This window comes from Leucopleurus acutus (assembly GCF_964270905.1).
Source record: "Leucopleurus acutus genome assembly, chromosome: 16".
Lineage (NCBI taxonomy): Eukaryota > Metazoa > Chordata > Mammalia > Artiodactyla > Delphinidae > Leucopleurus > Leucopleurus acutus.
Genome location: NC_139158.1, coordinates 69,218,273 through 69,237,834, shown reverse-complemented (window position 1 = coordinate 69,237,834; position 19,562 = coordinate 69,218,273). Strand labels below are relative to the sequence as shown.

General features: G+C 46.1%; 1 protein-coding gene across 4 annotated transcripts in view; it reads left to right on the top strand.

Moving 5' to 3' along the window:
* The first annotated feature begins 120 nt into the window (after nucleotides 1–120).
* The window catches only part of ZHX3 (zinc fingers and homeoboxes 3), a 127,496-nt gene continuing 108,054 nt past the window's right edge, over nucleotides 121–19,562 (top strand). For 2 of the 4 annotated variants that reach the window (XM_082857427.1, XM_082857424.1), the window contains exon 1: nucleotides 121–289. The gene's annotated coding sequence lies outside the window, so the exon portion shown is untranslated. Of the gene's footprint in view, nucleotides 290–616; nucleotides 727–821; nucleotides 1,044–19,562 lie in introns of those variants that run through there. The other 2 variants (XM_082857425.1, XM_082857426.1) reach the window with 2 other exon arrangements.

The window sequence follows — 19,562 nt, the reverse complement described above, 5'->3', positions numbered from 1 at the left end:
GAGCGGGGCCGAGCGGAACCGAGCGTCTCCGAGTGCGGCCGAGCCGAGCCGAGCGGCCCGGAGTCGGTTGGTGCAGCTGCGTCCCCGCCGCCCAGTAGTCCGCGGCTCCGGCGTCGCCGCCGCCGCCGCTGCCGCCAGCGCCGCCGCCGCCGCCGCCGCCGCCGCCACCGCCTCCGCCTCCGTGGGGCCTGCGCCGGCCGGGAGGCCGGCCGCCCGCCCGCCGGGAGGGAGGCCCGGAGCGCGGGGAGAGCAGCCCGGCCGCGGGCGCCCCCGCCGCTGCCGCTGCCAGGTGAGCGCTCGCCGCGGCCCGCCGGCCCCGTGTGCCCCCGCGACTGTCAGTCCCCGTGTGTGTGTGTGTGTGTGTGTGTGTCTCCTCCTGTCAGCCCCCTGTGTCTGCGCGAGCTCCTCCCACCACACCTGGCCCCCGGCCCTGCCCGCAGTGTCCGCCACCCCCTCCAGCCTGCTGCCCCGGGTCTTTCTGTCAGCCGCCAGCACCCCCTGGCTGGGACGCTCCGCCCCTTCCCCCCGAAGCCCCTCCCTCCGCCCCATCTGTCAGCAACCCCCCCCCCCCGACCTCGCTGCTGGCTCGGGCACCCTGGAGGCGTGAGGGTGCCGCCGCCGCCGCTCCCGGGGGTCCGAGTAGCCCCCGCGGGCCACCCGGCTGCAACGAGGGGGTTGTGGCGGGGCAGTGGGGGTGTCCGCAGATGCCCGCCGGACCATGTGAGGGTGCGTGTCCCCGTGTGCGCCGGCTGTGAGCACCAAGTGTGCGCCCGAGCGCCGGGAGGGGAGCGCGGGGGGCGGCCTGACCAACGTGGGGCGGAGATGCCGGGCGGCCGAGAGCCGCTTGCTCCAAGTCCCTCGGGCCGGCTGCGTCCTGCGGGGATGGGGGCAGCCCCAGGCTCTGGTCCGCTCGGCCAGGGAGGCAGCTGAGCAGGGACTCGAGCCACTCTGGGTGCAGTAGACTTCTCCATCCTGGGACCGGTGTTTGCCCTCGAGAAGGCAGCGAAGCTGGGCTCTGGCTCCCCGGATGCCGCAGGTGGCATGTGAGCAGAGTTTGGGGGCTTGCTAAACCTTCCCAGTTTGGGATTTCCATTCAGAGAAGCCTGTCGGAAGTGATTGAGGAGTGGGTGGGATGAGGAGCTTAGGTGGAAAGTGTTTTGAGAGCTTGAGTCATTTTGAGTTGCGTGGTTTGCATTTCTGAGCAGTGATTGCCCTGGGTTTTTGCCCTGCGAGAAAATGTTATGTGGTGGGGCGGGGGGAGGGGGGTGTAGAGGAGGAGGGAGGGCACACTCCTTTCCGTCTTTATCTGTGTCATGTGGACGTATAGTATGTTTATTCATGAGACCTCCACACATCCTCAATTTTAAGAAGAATTACAGTAGTTTCCATTTATACATGCTCTTGTACGCTGTTATCTTAATGTTCTTTATTTGCAGTAACTTCGTATTGCATATTTCAAAACTAAGAGAAAATGCGTCCTAAAACAATTGGTATTTTGCCGGATAATTCTCAACCACAGGGAAAGAGCCAAAAGCGCACTTCATTAGCTGGAACAACTTATTCGGGCTTAATTTGTTTCTAAGAGACATACAGTGGAAAAATCCAGAAGCGGCATAGTAGTAGCTAAGAGTGTTAGGAAATTAATGAAAAGGGCCCTTCTGTTGCTGCCTTGGAAAGATGGTATCAAAGTTGCTGTAGAGGACAGAGCTGCTATGTAATGATAAACATATTAACCAAGTTGGTTTTGTGACCTTGATACATTGCGTGGCGCTTGATTTGTACAGTGCTTCCTAACAGGAAAACATTGCATGGGAAGCAGGGTAATTTGGGGAGAAAATGGTCCCCATTTTTTTTTTTTTGTCATATTTAACTAAGATTTCAGACTAGGGCAGTCTCATGTGGGAGTGGGTTTTTTTCTTTTCTAAGGTAACATCAAAAATTACAAAAATAACTCATGTTTAAGGCAGAAAACTAGGGGAAAAAAAACACCTAAGAAAAGCATAAGAAAAAACCCACCATCCCACAAACCATAGTAAACCATAGTTTGGTATTTATCCCGTTAGTCTTTTGTTCCCATATGTATTTTTTTTTCTTACAGAAATGCTGCTTTACCATAAGATTGTTTTATTGTCTGCTTTTTTACACTTATAAATAGATTGTGAGAGGTATGTCTTGTTTTAATAAGAACTTGTTCCTTTTTTGAGCCTTTTAAAAAGATTAGGTCCTTTGCTTAGAGAGCTCCAACAGCGTCACATCTTAAAGTAAAATCTGAAGTCCTTGCTTTGGTCTACAAGGCTACCTCTGTGTCCTCACTTCCAGCCTTGCCAGACAGATCTTTTTGCTATTCCTTAAAAACTTCAAGCATGCGCCAGCCTCCTCGCCTTTGCATTTGCTATTGCGTCGGCTTGGAACTCTGTTCCCTGGACACCATGATTCTTCTTCCCTCAGGCTCTGCTCCAGTGTAACCTTTTAAGGCCTTTCCCTGACCACTCTGTGGAGGATACACCCCATTCCCCTGTCCTCCTTAACCAACCTTACTTTTCTTCATGGCACTTACCACACTTGGCAAATACCTATTTATTTGTTGGTTTATTGTCTCTTTCCCTCGATTAATCTGGAAGTGTGAGGCTTTTTTCACTGGTGTATCTTCAAGGGCCCAGAGAGGACCTGACCCATTTTGGTGCTTAATATTTGTTTAATGAATGAATGCTTATTACCCATCCATGCATGTAACCTTCCTGGTAGCCTCCTAGGCTTTTATTTTATTTATTTATTTATTTATTAACATCTTTATTGGAGTATAATTGCTTTACAATGGTGTGTTAGTTTCTGCTGTCTAACGAAGTGAATCAGCTATACATATACATGTATCCCCATATCCCCTCCCTCTTGCGTCTCCCTCCCACCCTCCCTAACCCACCCCTCTAGGTGGTCACACAGCACTGAGCTGATCTCCCTGTGCTATGTGGCTGCTTCCCACTAGCTATCTATTTTACATTTGGTAGTGTGTATATGTCCATGCTACTCTCTCACTTCGTCCCAGCTTACCCTGCCCCCTCCCCGTGTTCTCAAATCCATTCTTTATGTCTGTGTCTTTATTCCTGTCCTGCCTGTAGGTTCATCAGAACCATTTATTTTTTTCCTCCTAGGCTTTTAGATTGCTATATCATGAAGTGGGATAACAATCCTTTAAAAGTCAGGATAGTCCTCTCCTTTACATATCTGAGGAGAAGAATTTTACAAAGTGAGGCTTATGATCTTAAAAAGAATTACAATCTTGATTTAACTTGAACAGTTGAGGGAAGGAACAGTTTTGGCAAATGTTACTGACTCTCCTTCTTATGCATTATACCTTGTGTTACATTGGAAAACTTTGAAACGTATAAAGTATCTCAGTTGTGTTTACTGCTATGATTTCAGTCTGGTAGTTCGTAGTGATAGTATTAGCCTCAAGAGGATAGTGAGTTTTCTGTGTCAATAGATACCCAGAGATATAATTACAGCTTTAATGCATTTTCATTTGAGGAGTAGCTGTTATATTTACTTATTTTCCTGGCAGTTTTATCCTTTTCAATTCCCTGGTTATCAGTTTTTGGATGGCCTAGCAGGTAACTTAAGTTTTTTTTTTTTTTTAAACATTTTAAAATAAATCCTTGATCTCTTGAGCATTTTACAACTCTCACGTGACTCTTGAACTGTTTGAAAGTACCAGCTTCATCTTTCAGGATGAAATGACATCTGTAATAGAACATATAATTGCATTTTCATTATAAGGAAGGGAAAAATTGTATATTGGGGTAGAATTTTTACAGAGAGAATATAGTGTGAGTGTAAGCTTTCTAAAAGCTTATATTTCAAGTAGGCAATCTTTAATTTCAGTGAGTTTTTGAAAAGAATCCTTGCTTTTTGCTCTAAAGGAAAAGAATTCCTTTGAACACAATCCAAACCTTCAAAATCTTTTTTCTTATGCCTCAAACATATGAGAACTTGGGAAAAAAAATCCTAAATGAAAAATTTTATTCTTTTAAGGCCTAAAGGGAGTGTGTTAATTAATTTTTCTTTGTTCCACGGGCATTTATCAAGCACATAGTCGGGGCAGTTCTGTGTGGTTTTGTATGGGCTACATTACCACATTTCGTTTTAGATTACCGACCTGATTTGGTATTACTTCTTCTCTTTTCTCGCTTGGCTCCCTCCCTTCTCTCATCATAGTCTCTTCCTAAGTGATCTCATACATTCCCAGGGCTTGATTACCCTCTGGATGCAGATGACTACCTCAGTAACACCTCCCGCCTGGACCCTTCTTTGGTTCTAGAATTACATTTTTTTTTTGTTTTTTGTTTTTTTTGTTTTGCGGTACGCGGGCCTCTCACTGTTGTGGCCTCTCCCGTTGCGGAGCACAGGCTCAGCGGCCATGGCCCACGCACCCAGCAGCTCCGCGGCACGTGGGATCTTCCCGGACAGGGGCACGAACCCGTGTCCCCTGCATTGGCAGGCAGACTCTCAACCACTGCGCCACCAGGGAAGCCCTAGACGTACATTTTTACGTAACGCCCCCCTTCTCTCTCTCCTGGCAGCCTCACAGTGATCCCAAACTTCACGTGTCCAAAATCGATTGCTCCATCTCCCCCTCAAACTTCCAAATTTGTATTCCTCATTCTTGACCCCTCTCCCCTCTCTCATCCAGCTTTCCCCTGCCCTGAGCCTTCCCTGTCTCAATGTCATTACTGTCCATTCATCATTTCGCCAGAGACCTGAAAGTTGACCTGGATTTTTCCCGATTCCTCACCCTACCTCCAGTCCGTCAGCGTGGCCTGTCGGCCTAGCTTCCAGGTACTTCAGATCCTCCCTTCCCTCCGTCCTCCTAATCCAGCCACCGTCTTCTCTCAGCTGAATGACTGTTCCTGCCTGTCACCTGGTCTCCCAGCATCCACTCCTGCCTTCGCTAACCCGTTCTCCTGCCAGCAGCCAGTGAGCCTACCAGTCCCTGTCACCCTGCTCATCCCCTGCCCACTTCGAGGCTCCCTACCGCCCTCAGACCCACGTGCACACTTACTCAGGTGCCGGCCTCTGTCTCCTCTCTGCTCCGCTTCTCACTCGCTGCGCTCCTGTCAGGTGGGAGCATCATCGGTTCCTCTCAATGCCAAGTTCTTCTCCTCTTCTGTACAGCCCTTCCCTCTGTCCGACACTGTTCCCCCGACTCTTCTTGTGGAAGGTCCTTCTCCAACATCTGGGCTCAGCAAAAATGTCCCTCCTCAGAGGAGCCTCTTCCCTGATCACCCCTTTACAGTAGCTTCCTCCCCATTGTCCCCCTCTCAGTACGTGTTCATTTCCTGCTAGCACTTCACTAAAATTCCAAGTATTTCATTCATATGTTTGTTTCCTTCTTTATTGTCTACTCCAGTAGACTGCAAGACCAAGAGGGCAGGGACAGCCTTGGCCTGTTTATGGTCCAGTCTGGGCACTGTGCTCTGCCTAGACTCCACCAGCTGCAGGTCCCCAGTACCTTCTGAATGATAAGAATTATTATAACAGCTAACCTTTCTTGAGACTATGTGCCAGGTCCGTGGCTAAGTGTGTTCGTGCATTATCTCTAAATCTCTGGGAGAACCTACTAAGGTGGTGATGGTTATTATATTACCATTATATTATTATATTACCATCATTATATTATTATATTACCATCATTATTATATTATCATTTGGGGGGTTTTTTTGTTTTGAGAAAATTGAGCTTAGAGAAGTAACTTTTAAAATATGGCAGCTAAGAAAGTGGCGGAGCTAGAATTTGGATCTGTATGATCTGACTGTAGAATTCATTGCTTCCCTTTGATTGACTGCTGCCTTCTGATATGAATGTAGGAATGAGTGAATGAATGTGGAATATGTGGTGATATTAATATTGGGTGGTTCCTCATGTTTGTGTTTCTGAGCATATATTGGAGTATAAAAAAAATGCTTGGGTTAGGGTGGTGCATTTCCTGGGAAGTTTCTGTTGATAACCACTGTGCCAAAGAACAGAGATGAGTTTGTGTTTGGGCTCTGTGTTTTACTTTTACCTTTGCCACTTTCTAGCTGCAAGCTCTTGGGCAAATTCCTTAACATGTCTAAGTCTGTTTTTTTCAGCTGGAAATGGAGAAAAATAATAGTTCTTATCTCACAGGGTCATTGTGAGTAGCATAATTATACGCAAAAAACAGTCAATGTTAGCTATCAATATTAATATTATAAGGAGGAAAAAAAAGTTAGGAAAAGACTTTTAGCCCCATCAATAAACTAGAGTTTGGTTAAGAGTGAAAAACAGAAACCATAACTAACAGTAGTGTTTCAGTGACTCTGGTTTTGAGTTTATAAAAATTATCAGGCAATTAACTATTTGGCTTGGGATTTATAATCATTCTATTGTTGTAGGCAACTTTATGTTTGTATTTAAACTTGTTCAATGCTTGTAGGTAAGATAGTTTTGTTTTCTTCTTTTTCTTTTTAAACTCCTCCCAATCTTAAAAAGATTCTCAGGGTAGAGGGATCCTTTGAGAGGCTGGCTATTTTTTTTCCCCATTCACCACCGTTACAGCTTACTTCAGTTATGATTATCACCAGGGAGTTTACTTCAAATAACCAAGCAAACAGTAGGCCCAGCACAGGCATGGATGGGCTTGGCAGCCCTTATGATGGAATATCTGGGCACAGTTGCATTTTCTGGTGGGATGACTTAAGAGCAAGTGCCAGTCTGATGACTTCCATCATCTTTGTGAAATAGAGGGTGAGGTTGTCCTCTAAGAGTAAGAGGGAAGAGGTCAGAGGAAAAACAAGGAGATTTGACGTACAGCTGAGGTCAGGAAGAGGAAGAGTGAACTTGGGGCAATGTCCATGACCTCTCGGCAGTATGCAGGGCTCTGTTGAGGTAAGAGACCGTGGATTGATCAGGGCGCCAGGAGCATTCAGCTGCCTGGGTTTAGGAGCAAAGAAGACATATAGCTGGACTGAGCCAGGGTTGAATTTTGCTGGGGGTGAGCAGCGGAAGGACAGTGGAGCAGAGGAACTGAGGGTGTTGAGCAGGGAGTGATTAACACGAGCAGTAAGGGGGTCTCTGCTGCACGTGGATGAGAAAAGGACCAGAGGTGTGGATGAAATCAAGCAGTGGATGTATTGGAGCGATGGAGTAATAGGAGGATGTGGTTAGAGAGTGACATGTGAGTGGAAGATTTCAGAGTTGGAGCAATTAATTACTGGACATGACAGGCACCTGGGTTTTGCCACAGACATAAGTGGCTGAAGTGAAGCGAACTCAGTGAAGAAGGTCAAGTAACTGAGGCTCGAGTGTTGTTTGGGTCATCCATGTGGTTATCCAAGCCATCAAAAGGGTGGCGGGACATTTGGGGTGGAGAGAAGGAAGGCGTGCCAAATCTTCGGTGAATGACATACTGGCAATGAGAAGAGGTGTGATGACCAGCCTGCAGGAGCCGCAGAGGATCAGGGCATTGGCAGAGCAGTGACCTGGAAGCTTTGTGGGTTGCAAGGTCTCTTTGGAAGAAGTTGGCCTTGGCCCAGGTTCATTATGCTTCTGAAGGAGTCCCAATTCTAGGTGGGCAGCATGGATGGCATATAGATTTGTGTTTCTAAACCTGGTCATGGAAATCATCTGAGGGTCTGTGTTAAAAACACAGATTCCAGGGCTCCACCCCAGGCCCACTGAATTAGAATTTCTAGGACAGGAGTCTGAGAATGTGCATTTTAACACTCCGCCCTCCACACACACACACCTGGTAGTCCTTTATAATTAGGCAAGTTTGGGAAATGTGCCTGTAGTGGGTAAGAACACGGGGTCTGGAGGCCGACTGCCGGGGTCTGAAGTGAGGCTGGTGAGAGAGAGCCTTAGCCGGTGACTCTTAATAGCTTGCCTTTCCAGGTCTAGCTGATACCAGATGCACTGAATTAAGAGACCCTCCATTAGAGGCAAACCCCCTGACGAAAGCAGGAAGAGACAGCTGGTGATGACAGAGACAAAAACTCTCCACAAAATAATTCAAAGTACAGCAGTTTGGGGACATTCATAGAGGAAACAGTCTTGTTTGCCTCTGTGGTCTCCGAATACATTAATTAATCATAATTGCTATCCTGTTCAGCAGAAATAGGTCAAATTATGGTTTGGTTAGTTCAGAAAGCTTGAGAAGGAAGTAATGCGATTGAATTTAGAAAGCTTTCTGTTCTAATCTTGCATGTTTTAGTGCTTCAGTTATCAGTACAATTAACTTATGTGACGCAGTTCTGTCTCTGAAGATACTGGATTAAAAAACCCTTTACTCAATGACAAGGCAAAGACAAGAGCAGTTATTATCCCTGAGGGGCTGCGAACATGCCTAGATATTTAATATCATGATACCAGCAACCCTACCACCCCATTCTCCCTATTTTTATGAAGAAAATTCTGTTTGTTTCCATGACAAGGAAAAGGAATCCTGCAAGAGAATAGCTGCTGGGGAGGGAACTTGGAGTTCACCATCCTGGGCTGACCACTTAGAATCCCTTGTTGCTGGTGAGGAGGGTTTGAGTTGAGTGTTTGGAATATTAAACTATACTTACCACCTGTTTTGTCATGCCCAAACACTAAAGCTTTGGGAAAACAATGTTGTTACCCTGCTAGAAGTGGTTGCTTTGGACCTTGAGCCTGAAACTTTAATTGCTCGATCGTGTGCTCTGTTCCTTATTTCCAGACTGAGGAGTCTGGCTTTCAGACTGGTGAACTGGATGTCAAACATGGCATAGCATCTTGGCTATATTCCTGTCACTTATCACGTCCTTCCATGCGCTGTCTCATCTCCCTGCTGAACTGCAGACAGCCATTCGAATGCACATCTTGAGACCAGTGGAGGTTTAGCAATGCCAGCTCCACCAGAGCTTTCTGTTTGCAAGTTGAGATTAACTAATTCCCTTTTAGGAAAAAAACCCAAACAAACAGGAATTTAGAGTATTTTTACCTTGTAGAAAAACACTTTCTCTAAAGCTGAGAAATACTGACAGAGGCCAAAGAGGATTTTAATGGTACTAACATATTCTCTAATGTCACACTTCCCTGCCCTCCAGACCTCGGGAACCCTGGAAGGCTCTGCTGTGTTATGGTGCCCTTTACAACGTCTGAATCACTAAGAGTATTTCAGTTTGTGAAGTGTTTGTAGGCCTGCCTTGAACTAGGCACCTTGGTATTAAAAAGAAGGTCTCTGGTCTCCAGGAACTTTTTTTTTTTTTAAGTTAGACAAGGTGCATTTAAATCTCTAACCTCAAGCAGACCATGCAGTGAGCTGCAAAGGAGGTATAATCAAAATGTGGGATCACAGCAAAAGAGAGGTTATTTCTGGTGGTGGGTAGAGGTGGCAAGAGGGGGTTGGAGGATGCTTTCAGGGAATGTTTGTAATCAGACTGGATCTTGAAAGTTGGATAGAATTTTGAACTATTTTTTATATTCTTTGTTTACTAAGGCATCATTTATTTTAGCAAGCCTATAGAAATATTTCGGTGCTTAATGGATTAGTGTTCAGTTATCTAAATGACTCACTCATTCAGAATGCCTCACGCCTTAATTATTTTGGATAACTTGTCTCTGTAAGTAAAATATGAAGTATTAAGGAATGTATGATGGGGAAGTGCTTTTATGGAAGCCCTTAAAGGTGATCTTGGAATCACAGTGGATATCTCAAATCCCTGAAGAAATGGAAATACAGTGCTGTGGTGGTGACTAGACAATCTGAATGACAATGGAAGGCATATGTTTGGATGTGTGGTTTAGGAACTGGGGGAAGATGGAGCTGTAAGTGATACTGGTGAGAACTTCATAGGAAAGGATTCGTCTGCCGGGTTAGGAGGCCTCTTGAACACCATAATAAACTGAAGGCGGCCAGCTTCTTCTTGTTCTTCCTTGCTCTAGCATGGCTGAGCACGTGGGGTTTTACAGGAAGGCTGTGAAGCCATGCCCAGAATTTTTCTTCCTGCCCCAAGCCTCTGTGTTCCTTGTTGCTGGGCTTGTCCTGCCTCAGACCTGCATCTTCGTGCCACAGATTCTGTCGTGTTGATGTGTGTCCTTCTGGGTGAATCCACACTCCTTTAGCAAGCCCATTTCTTGCCGTGGTAAGTTAGCGACAGCTGGACCATTGTACCAGCCTTGCAAATGGTTATATTATGCCAGAGACCTTGCAGTTTTTTCTTTCCCACGAGAAGACTCTAGTTTCAATCTCCCACTTGCTCCATCAAGCCAACACTTAATTTTCTAGGAAGCTGAAAAACATACAACTTGCTACCTTTTGTGCTGAAATGGGGCCCTGGCTCAGAATTCTGATCCCTTTGGGAATCAACACATACAGTTTTGAAAAGATAGTACTTTTTGCTTATTCCTGATAATGCCAATAGCATTTTAAAAGCCAAGATATTTGGCAATGCTGTATGTCCCAAACTACCATGCAGGTGACTAAAGCAACTCTAAGAAAATGAATTCAGTTGCTCACCAGTAATGTACTTTTTATGTGTCTACTGTGTGTCAGGTACTGTGCTAGACACTGTTGGGAGCAAGTCAGACGTGGTCTCCCTCTGGCCTCATATCACTGACAGTCTGGCAGCTCCATGGCCAGGAAGCCATCATAGCTTTGTAGTGTAACGGTAGGCGGAGGTGGAAAGGCCTGGTGTCTAGTCCTGCTTTTGCCTTTTATCAATTACATGACGTTAGACGTTTGCCTCTCTTTTCTGTCAACTGGACTGAAACACCTTTTAAAAAGGTTTATAAGAGTTTTATCATACTTAAATGACAGTACATAAATAAGAGTTTTGAAAAGGTCAAGTTACTATATATGCAAATATAGGTGGGGGTAATCAGCTTTGTTCAGTAGGAATAGCTAATGGAGAGTTTCCACTACTCCATGGCTTCAGAAAATCACCGAATATAATATTTGGGCTGTATATTATTAATATTTCACTAATTCTAATGTTTATTAATAATAAATTTAAAAACCAGCGATTTTTTGGTGCCTGGAGTTAATACAGACTACCTAGTCATCCCTAAAGAACTACAGATTTAATACATACTGGCAGTTACTTCAGAAAGCAGTATGTGCTTCTAGATATTTAGTATATAACTACAACAACGTATATGTGACAGTGCTAATAATCTAATATATACCATGGAATTATAGTACAGTAAGACAAAAATGTATCTGAATAATAATCATAATAAAATAAAAAGTATCCCTTGTAAGTAGTAGAAGATACTTTTAGTTTTTGCAGATTTTGATAAAGAGTTTTGAACTGCGTGGGTCCTTTTTGGTTCTGACCTTCTGTTGTTTTTATGGTCCCCTTATACCTGTCACTGAAGAACTAAGACCCTTCATTGTAGATATTTTCTGTAGCAACCTAGACATGACCCTTAGTTTTTCTGAGCCTCAAATTACTCATAAAATGTGGCCTTTTCTTGGCCACACCAACTTCACAGGGTTGTTGAGACATTCAAGTTGGAACTGATGTGCTACTTTCAATGTGAGGGTCCCCCATTTGGTTGTAGGGATAGTGGTCAGGTAATTCTGGCAAGTGAATGCCCCGGAAGGGCTGTGTCTTGATTTACAGCCCAGCCCTTGTTCAAGTTTCCTGATTCTTCTTCATCACAATTCAGTGCCTTCTACATCATTTTGTCCCATTCGCATTTAAAAGCATTTCGGGGACTTTCCTTGTGGTGCAGTGGTTAAGAATCCACCTGCTAATGCAGGGGACATGGGTTTGAGCCCTGGTCCGGGAAGATCCCACATGCCATGGAGCAACTAAGCCCGTGTGCCACAACTACTGAACCTGCATGCCACAACTACTGAAGCCTGCGTGCCTAGAGCCCATGCTCCGCAACAAAGAGAAGCCACCGCAATGAGAAGCCTGCGCACCGCAATGAAGAGTAGCCCCCGCTCGCTGCAACTAGAGAAAGCCCGCACGTGGCAATAAAGACCCAACGCAGCCAAAAATAAATAAATGAATAAAAGCATTTCGTTTTATACCCAGTTGGTCATTAGCCAACATTTATGGAGCTTCTGCTATGTGTCAGGCATTGTGTAGGGTGCTGTGGATGTAGAGGTGAGAGGGCCGGACCCTGACTCCAGAGTGCCTGTTTAAGTCCAAGACTGCGCATCAACTTTGGCCTGCATTTCTAGCCGCTGGTCTTCTCTTCCGATTTCAGACTTGCAAGCCCCTACAATCATGTGAGCCAGTTCCTTAAAATAAATCTCTTAATTTGCATGTGTACACACACACACACACACACACACACACACCCACACACACACACACACACCCACACACACACACACACACACACACACACACACACACCCACACACACACACACACACACACACACACCCTCTTGGTTCTGTTTTCCTGGAGAACCAAGACGGATATGGTACTCAACAAATGCTGTCATTATCAATGCAGAAAGAGGTGGAACAAGTGTGGTAAGCAAGATGCTTAGTGGTTTGGTTTTAGCTGTGTTGAATTTGAGGCGCCCATGGAATCCATGGGGAGATACTGGCAGGCAAATGTAGCCAGGGTGTGGAGAGATCACATGAGTGGTCTGGACTGAAGGGATGTAAATTTGGAAGTCACCAGTCTATAGCTGTCAGTTGAAGCTGTGTTTGTGGGTGATTTCAGAAAGAGAGAACAGAGTTTGTAAGGTAAGGTGAGGTATCAAAATGGAATCCTAGGAAACACTAACATTTAGGGGAGAGGCAGAGGAAGAGGAGCCAGTAAAGGAAACCAAGAAGGAGCAGACAGAGAGGAGGAAGATCAGGAGAGAGTGGATCATGGAAATCATGGCCAGGGAGAATTTCAAGAATGCAGCACTGTCAAGTCCCATATAAAGGTCCAGAGAAATGTTGCTGTCTGTCCATTGAACATAGCTCTTAGGAGGTATCATTAGAGGTGACTGTTTCAGTGTCATAATTCATTACAGTGGGTGGAATAGAGGACCTGGGGTGATGAAGCGGAGGTACATGTTTGCTGCTGCTGCTTCTTAAGGAGCTCAGTTATGACGTATGAGGAGAAGGGGCTGTGAACTTCCTGAGGAAGGGATGATTTTAGGATGTGAGGGGTTCTAGCATGTTCAGAGGCTGAAGAAACAGAGCTAGAAGAAAGGAAGAAGGGAGAGAAAGGACAAACGATTGATCAAGGTTTCCTCCATGGATAGAGGGATTGCACAGGGTCAGTAGTTTTACCAGAGGAGGGATGCCTCTTTCACTTGGTATGGAAAGGGGAAAGGCTATTTGGGGATACAGGTATGTCTATAGAAGCTAGGGGGCTGGAAGTTTTGCCCTCATAAAAGCTTCTATTTTCTTTGTAAAGTGGACCTCTGGCAACATCTGATAGCCAAGGGGAGAGGGTGCAGTAAGGTCTTTGAAGACAGAGGTAAAGGTATAAAATTACTGCTGTGAGACTTGAAAGTGGAGGCTGATTATTGTTGCCCATTGTCTATTGAATGAAAGTTATACTCCGCAGTCTGATGTTTATAAAGTCCTCCAGTCTGCCTTTAACCAATTCTGCCAGACTCCCTATCTTTCCTTGCTTGATTCCAGCACCCTTGTGTACTTTAGCCGAGAGTGTCTCTTGTAGCACCGGAGTGTGGCTTTGCGAGACTGGATGCTGCGGGGGAGCTGCCAGTGGACTGTGAGTCAGGAGTCCTGTGGTCCAATCTTGGCTCCTCCGTTTACTAGCGATGGGACCTTGGACACCCCTTAACGTCTCTCAGTCCGCTTCTTCATTTGTAAACTGTTAATTATAACAACACCAATGATAAGTGATGATGATGATGGTTGTGTCAGATGAGAAAACGTATTTTAAAGTATTTTGAAGAGGATAAGGAGTATATAAATGGAGCTGGTGTCATCAGGCCACGAATAATCCTAGAGCCAGGCGTTTGTATAACCTTTCTTCTTTACCACTAGAGTCCTGTCCCCTTCTCTTCAACTATCTAAATTCAGCCTGTATTACATAGAGAAATGCTAGCTCCTGTAACAGGTAAACCCTGCTGAAATCTCAGTGGCTTAAAACATTTTCATGCTCATTTCAAATCCAATCAGCCATGGAGGTGGGGGGGGGGGCCCAGACTGGTGGATGCTCTGCTGTCTTCAAACCATGGTTTCCATGGTTGCCCTGGGTATCGATGTCCAGGAACAGGGTGGGGGGAGAGAATGTCTATGATTGGGAGGCTTTGATGCATCAGGCCTAGGATGGGAGCTGGTGACTAAGGCCAAAGGAGAGATGGTTGAGAGGAGGCATTTACTGGATGGAGATGAATTTGGGGTGTGTGGGTTTTAGTGTGCACAGAAGAGTAGAGGGGGCTGAAAAGAGTGAGGCAGGACCTGTGGAGCCTAGGACAGAATGGAGAGGACACTCCTCCTGCCTTGAGAGACAGAGCTGGGGAAGGGGGAAGGGCTGAGGGGCCCAGGACTGTTCCCAATGAAGGCAGGCGGGGCACCACAAAGGTAGGAGAGAGGGCCCCCAGGGCGGGGGGAGACAGGTGGGCGAGAACCCGGGTGTCTACACACCTTCTGAGATGAGCTTCCTAACAGCTGGGGAGGCAGACCCTGTGAGGTGGTGCCTTGACAAGAGACACCCAATTAATAGGCAGCAGAGAAATGAGCTAGGACTTGAGGTTTTTGACATCAGAGCCCCTGGCGGTGAGAGCCAGGAAATATCCCACCTGGAGAACCTGAGAACCTGGACTCTGAAGTAGGCTTGAGGGGAACCCCTGGGGTCGGGGAGGGGAGCACCTCTGTGGTGGCTGTTCCTTTATAGGTGATTCACCCTTTGGCTGCTTGGGTTGGAGGAGGGAGGGCAAGAGAGGAGCATTCCAGGCAGAGGGAGCAGCCTGAGCAAAGATCCTAAGGCAGAAAAGTGCTTAGAGGGTTTGGGGACTGAACAGAGGCCAGCCTGGTCCATGCTGAGCAGGAGGGAGGGTGCGGGAGAAGGTGCTGGGGAGGGAAGCAGGGCCCAGGTCGCACAAGCATGTACAGGTCATGGCCGGGGGATGAGATTTTATTCTAAGGGCAGCAGGAAACCGTTGTACACTTTGCGTGGGGGCAAGATGGGCTGATTTATAGCTTAAAAAGACTACTCTGGCTGTTGTATGGTGAATGGGTGGAAGGAAGGTCACAGGGTATATTGGATGCGGTGGGTAAGGGAAAAGGAATTCAAGACGGAAGTGAGTCTGGAGCTCAGAGCAGAGGTTCAGGCTGGCAAAGAAAATTTGATGCTGTATTTCCTGTTAGCTCCCTCCCTGTTCTCAGCCAAGCTTCCTGTGAGTAGCTTTATCCACCATCTCTACTTCCTCGCCTCCTCAGCTCCAGCCTCTGTGCTCTGGCCTCTGTCACTGCCACTTCCCTGAAATGTCTAGGGCATAGGGCACTTAAGGCCCTTTATGATTAGCCAAGTCCAGGCCTTTGACCCTCTCCTGGCTTGAGCTGCATCCAGTCACACTGTGAGCCATTCCTGCCTTGAAATTCTCCTTAGCCCTCTGTCTCTCTGGCCCTTTTGTGGTCCCCAAGTCCTTAGACCAGTTCTGAAATGACAGCATTACCCAGGCTACTGACCTTGGTCCTCCTGGATTTCCTCTGTGCCTCTTGGAAAAGAAAGAGCCCTCTCCGCTTTCATCAGGACAATGCCTACTTGCCTTTCAGCTTCATGTCAGGTGCCCCCCACCTTCAGGAAGCCTTCCCTGACCCCTCAGGCTGGGTTAGGTGCCACTTCTCCTCCATTTCCACTTCTCCTGGAGTATAAAGTGGATATGGTAGCACTTAGCACCCTGCTTACTTATTAGTCTCCCCAGTCTAACAGTGCTGGAAGGATAGGATTACAACGAAATACCCTGTGATCTAGGACAAAGATTGCTTTCTCCAGTTCAGGTGAAAGCCACACTTTATAATGTAGGTATCTACACCTGTCCTTTAGTAGATCATTCATTTCTCACTGGGTCTGAGGGCTGTGAAGTCTGGTATAATGTCTTCTGTGAATAGAAGGAATTCATTTAGCTCCAAAGAATTAGTAATTGTCTCCATCTTCTGAAAGGAAAAAAAGCTGAGAATTTAAGAATATGAATTGCTTCAGAAGAGCTTCTGAAGACCAGCATTGCCTGGTAACTTGGTTCTCTGCTCCCTTGCCCCCACCCCGAAACCTGTCACAGGTGCCTCATGTTTTGAGATTCCACAGTTCTGGGTTTGACGTTCCAGCTGCCTCTATGGTGATGAGCATTAACGTTCTCCTGGGCTCAAGTGTGATCGCCTTCAAAGGCAGCAAATGGGCTGAATGAAAGATGTGCTTCTGCCTTTATATCCTTCCCTCCTGCTAACCAGGGGTGAAAAAGAAGAGGTGGGTAGAGACAGCAAAGTGTGCACGTCACACATCTGGAATTTCAGTAAGGTTCTGGGTGGTTAATGTCACTAAACTCTCATGCTTCTCTTTCAAATGCCTTTTTCTACCCTTTCTTTCTTTTTGTCGTTTCTCTCAGTTCCAAACCCACTTTATCTTTTTTGGCAGGTAGAACAAAGAAAAGAAAATGTCGAATCACTTTCTTCCCAGTGGCTGGAGTTTTAGAATCTTTTAAAATTTTTTTCCCCGTGTTTAGTTTTCTGAGACTAACAGAGCAAAAAGCAGAGATGCCTTTGACTAAGTGGAACTCTTAGCTTCGTTACTCAAAATAATGCTGCAGGTTGTACTTGTGTTTTTTGGATGTAGTGTTGGGCTGATTATTTTCTAAGAAAAGAACACTGTAAGATTGTTATTTATTTATTTATTTTATTTATTTATTTTTTTTTGCGGTACGCGGGTCTCTCACTGTTGTGGCCTCTCCCGTTGCGGAGCCCAGGCTCCGGATGCGCAGGCTCACCGGCCACGGCTCACGGGCCCAGCCGCTCCGAGGCATGTGGGATCTTCCCGGACCGGGGCACGAACCCGTGTCCCCTGCATCGGCAGGCGGACTCTCAACCACTGCGCCACCAGGGAAGCCCTGTTATTTATTTTCAAATTTAGACATCTCTCAAATGAAATAAGAATGCCTAAGTGTGTGTAACAAGGGACTAAGTTTGAGTCCCCACATTACTCTCTCGAGGGTTTGCTGTTCTCAGGATGAGAAATGCTTGCACACACACGAACTCCACTGTTTTGATTCCCACTTACGTTTATTTCTGGTGTCCAAACAAGACATTAGGATTACAGATGCTCAGATAGGAAAGGACGCAGGGTTTTCCAGTGTGCCCACCAGTGAGATCCCTTCTTACGTGGGGGACCTCTCTGTTAGCCTGAGAACATTCTTCCTCACAGGAAGCTACAGTCTTTGACCCTTTGGATTTACTTAGTGAGTCTCTTCCACCACATGTTCAACCCTTTAAGTACTTGAAGACAGCTATCTTCCCTTTTATTGCCCAAGCCCTTCTTTATAGACTGTGGATTCCTGGTTTCTTCAGATATAACCTCCTTCCTTTTTCTACATATTGTGGTCCTAATAGAGCATCCCATGGTTTTGTTAGCTTTCTCTGGTGGCTCCATCTCTTGTTAAACTTACTCTCAGCTGAAACCCGCCCTCGTGGAACCCGCCTCTGAGCGGAGGTTCTAAAATGTCTATTTAACGGACTATTTTTTATCTCAGTGGTCTTACGTAACAGGAAAGCATTTTGTTACATTTGATAATGTTGTAATATACTTTCCCTTAAAAGAAAACAAAGGCTTTTAAGTCCTAGGGTGCAGGTAAAATACCAGTAAGGCATGGAATTTGATTTCTCGCCAGAGGAGGCTTAAGCAAGTTCAGTTGGGTCTGATAATAAAGGCTGGCATTGACTGTGCCCTCAGAGCATGCTGCCACTGTGCCAGGGATTGTTACACATATCATTTAGTTTCATACTCACAACGACCCTGGTAAATAATGATATCATTAATAGTAGACACTGTTACTGACCTCATTTTAATGGTGAAGAAATGGAGTCTTAGAAAGGTTGGGACTTGCCCATGTTTCACATATCATAGTGTGACCCAGACCTTGAGCTCCTCCTATGCCACTATCCTCCCTCTCTGACACCTTTCTGCTGGGTAAAGCTCTGTGTACCATGCCCTTCTCTTGTGCCTCACGTTTAGCTCTCTGGTCTTCTTAATTAAAAAGTAAATTTTAAAAAGAAAGAATTGGGTGGTTCTTTGCAACTCACCAGGGCCCCTAGAAGAGTGCTCTGCATATGGTGGGTGCTGACAGGAGAACTGAGGTCCTTAGTTCTGTGTCTCCAGGGCCAAGAAAAGTCCATCTTAAACCAGTAAAAGTCTGATGCTGTCATGGTGGGCTAGGACTAAACCTTTGATTTGCCTTTGGGCAGCTGGCTAGCACAGACCAAAGGGGAGAGTATGGTTATTGTCGTTGAGGTTGGACCAGCAGCCAGGACCGAATACAGGGATGTGATACCCAGATCAGTCTTGGCTCTGTCTTCCACACGCACCCTCTGTGAGCCTTAGTGTCCTCCTTTCCTGGGAGTTGGGAGGGAGAGAAATGTATGAGGGTAGCAGGGAGCTGTTTACTCCACGTTCTTTTCCCACTCTTTCAGAGGTTAAAATAGCCCATTTGGTGTTGGAGAGTCAGTTCTTGTGCCCTGTTTCCCAACTCCACACTTGAGACAGTGGCACAGTTGGAAGGATGGGACTTTGGGAAGCTGCTCTTTCCCCTCCCCCAGTCCCTAAGAAATTGGTGAGTTGGAGACCATTTTAAACTGGGGGTAAAACTGGAACTCTTTATTTTATTTACTTTTCTTTTTATTTTTTTTCCCCATATCTCTTCCCTCTTGAGTCTCCCTCCCACCCTCCCTATCCCACCCCTCTAGGTGGTCACAAAGTACCGAGCTGATCTCCCTGTGCGATGCAGCCGCTTCCCACTAGCTACCTATTTTACATTTGGTTGTGTATATATGTCAGTGCCACTCTCTCACTTCGTCCCAGCTTACCCTTCTCCCTCCCCAAGTCCATTCTCTGTGTCTGCATCTTTATTCCTGTCCTGCCCCTAGGTTCTTCAGAACCATTTTTTTTTTAGATTCCATATATGTTAGCATGCGGTATTTGTTTTTCTCTTTCTGACTTACTTCACTCTGTATGACAGTCTCTAGGTCCATCCACTTCAGTACAAATAACTCAATTATGTTTCTTTTTATGGCTGAGTAATATTCCATTGTATATATGTGCCACATTTTCTTTATCCATTCATCTGTCGATGGACACTTAGGTTGCTTCATGTCCTGGCTATTGTAAATCGAGCTGCAATGAACATTGTGGTACATGACTGTTTTTGAATTATGAAAACTGGAACTCTTTAAGTGAGCCTGGACTGAGGAATTAAAATCTAGGTCTGCCCAGAATGTCACCCCCAGTTCACAGGGCCCCAAGGGTTTAGGAACTGATGTTAATTCCCCTGTGGTCTGAGGAGAGGGGCTCAGTTGTAGGACTACTTCAGGCCTAGTGGGGGAGCACAGGCTAGTCCTGCCAGTCAGGTATCTTAGAATCATCAGGTCCTGCCTGTGTGTGCC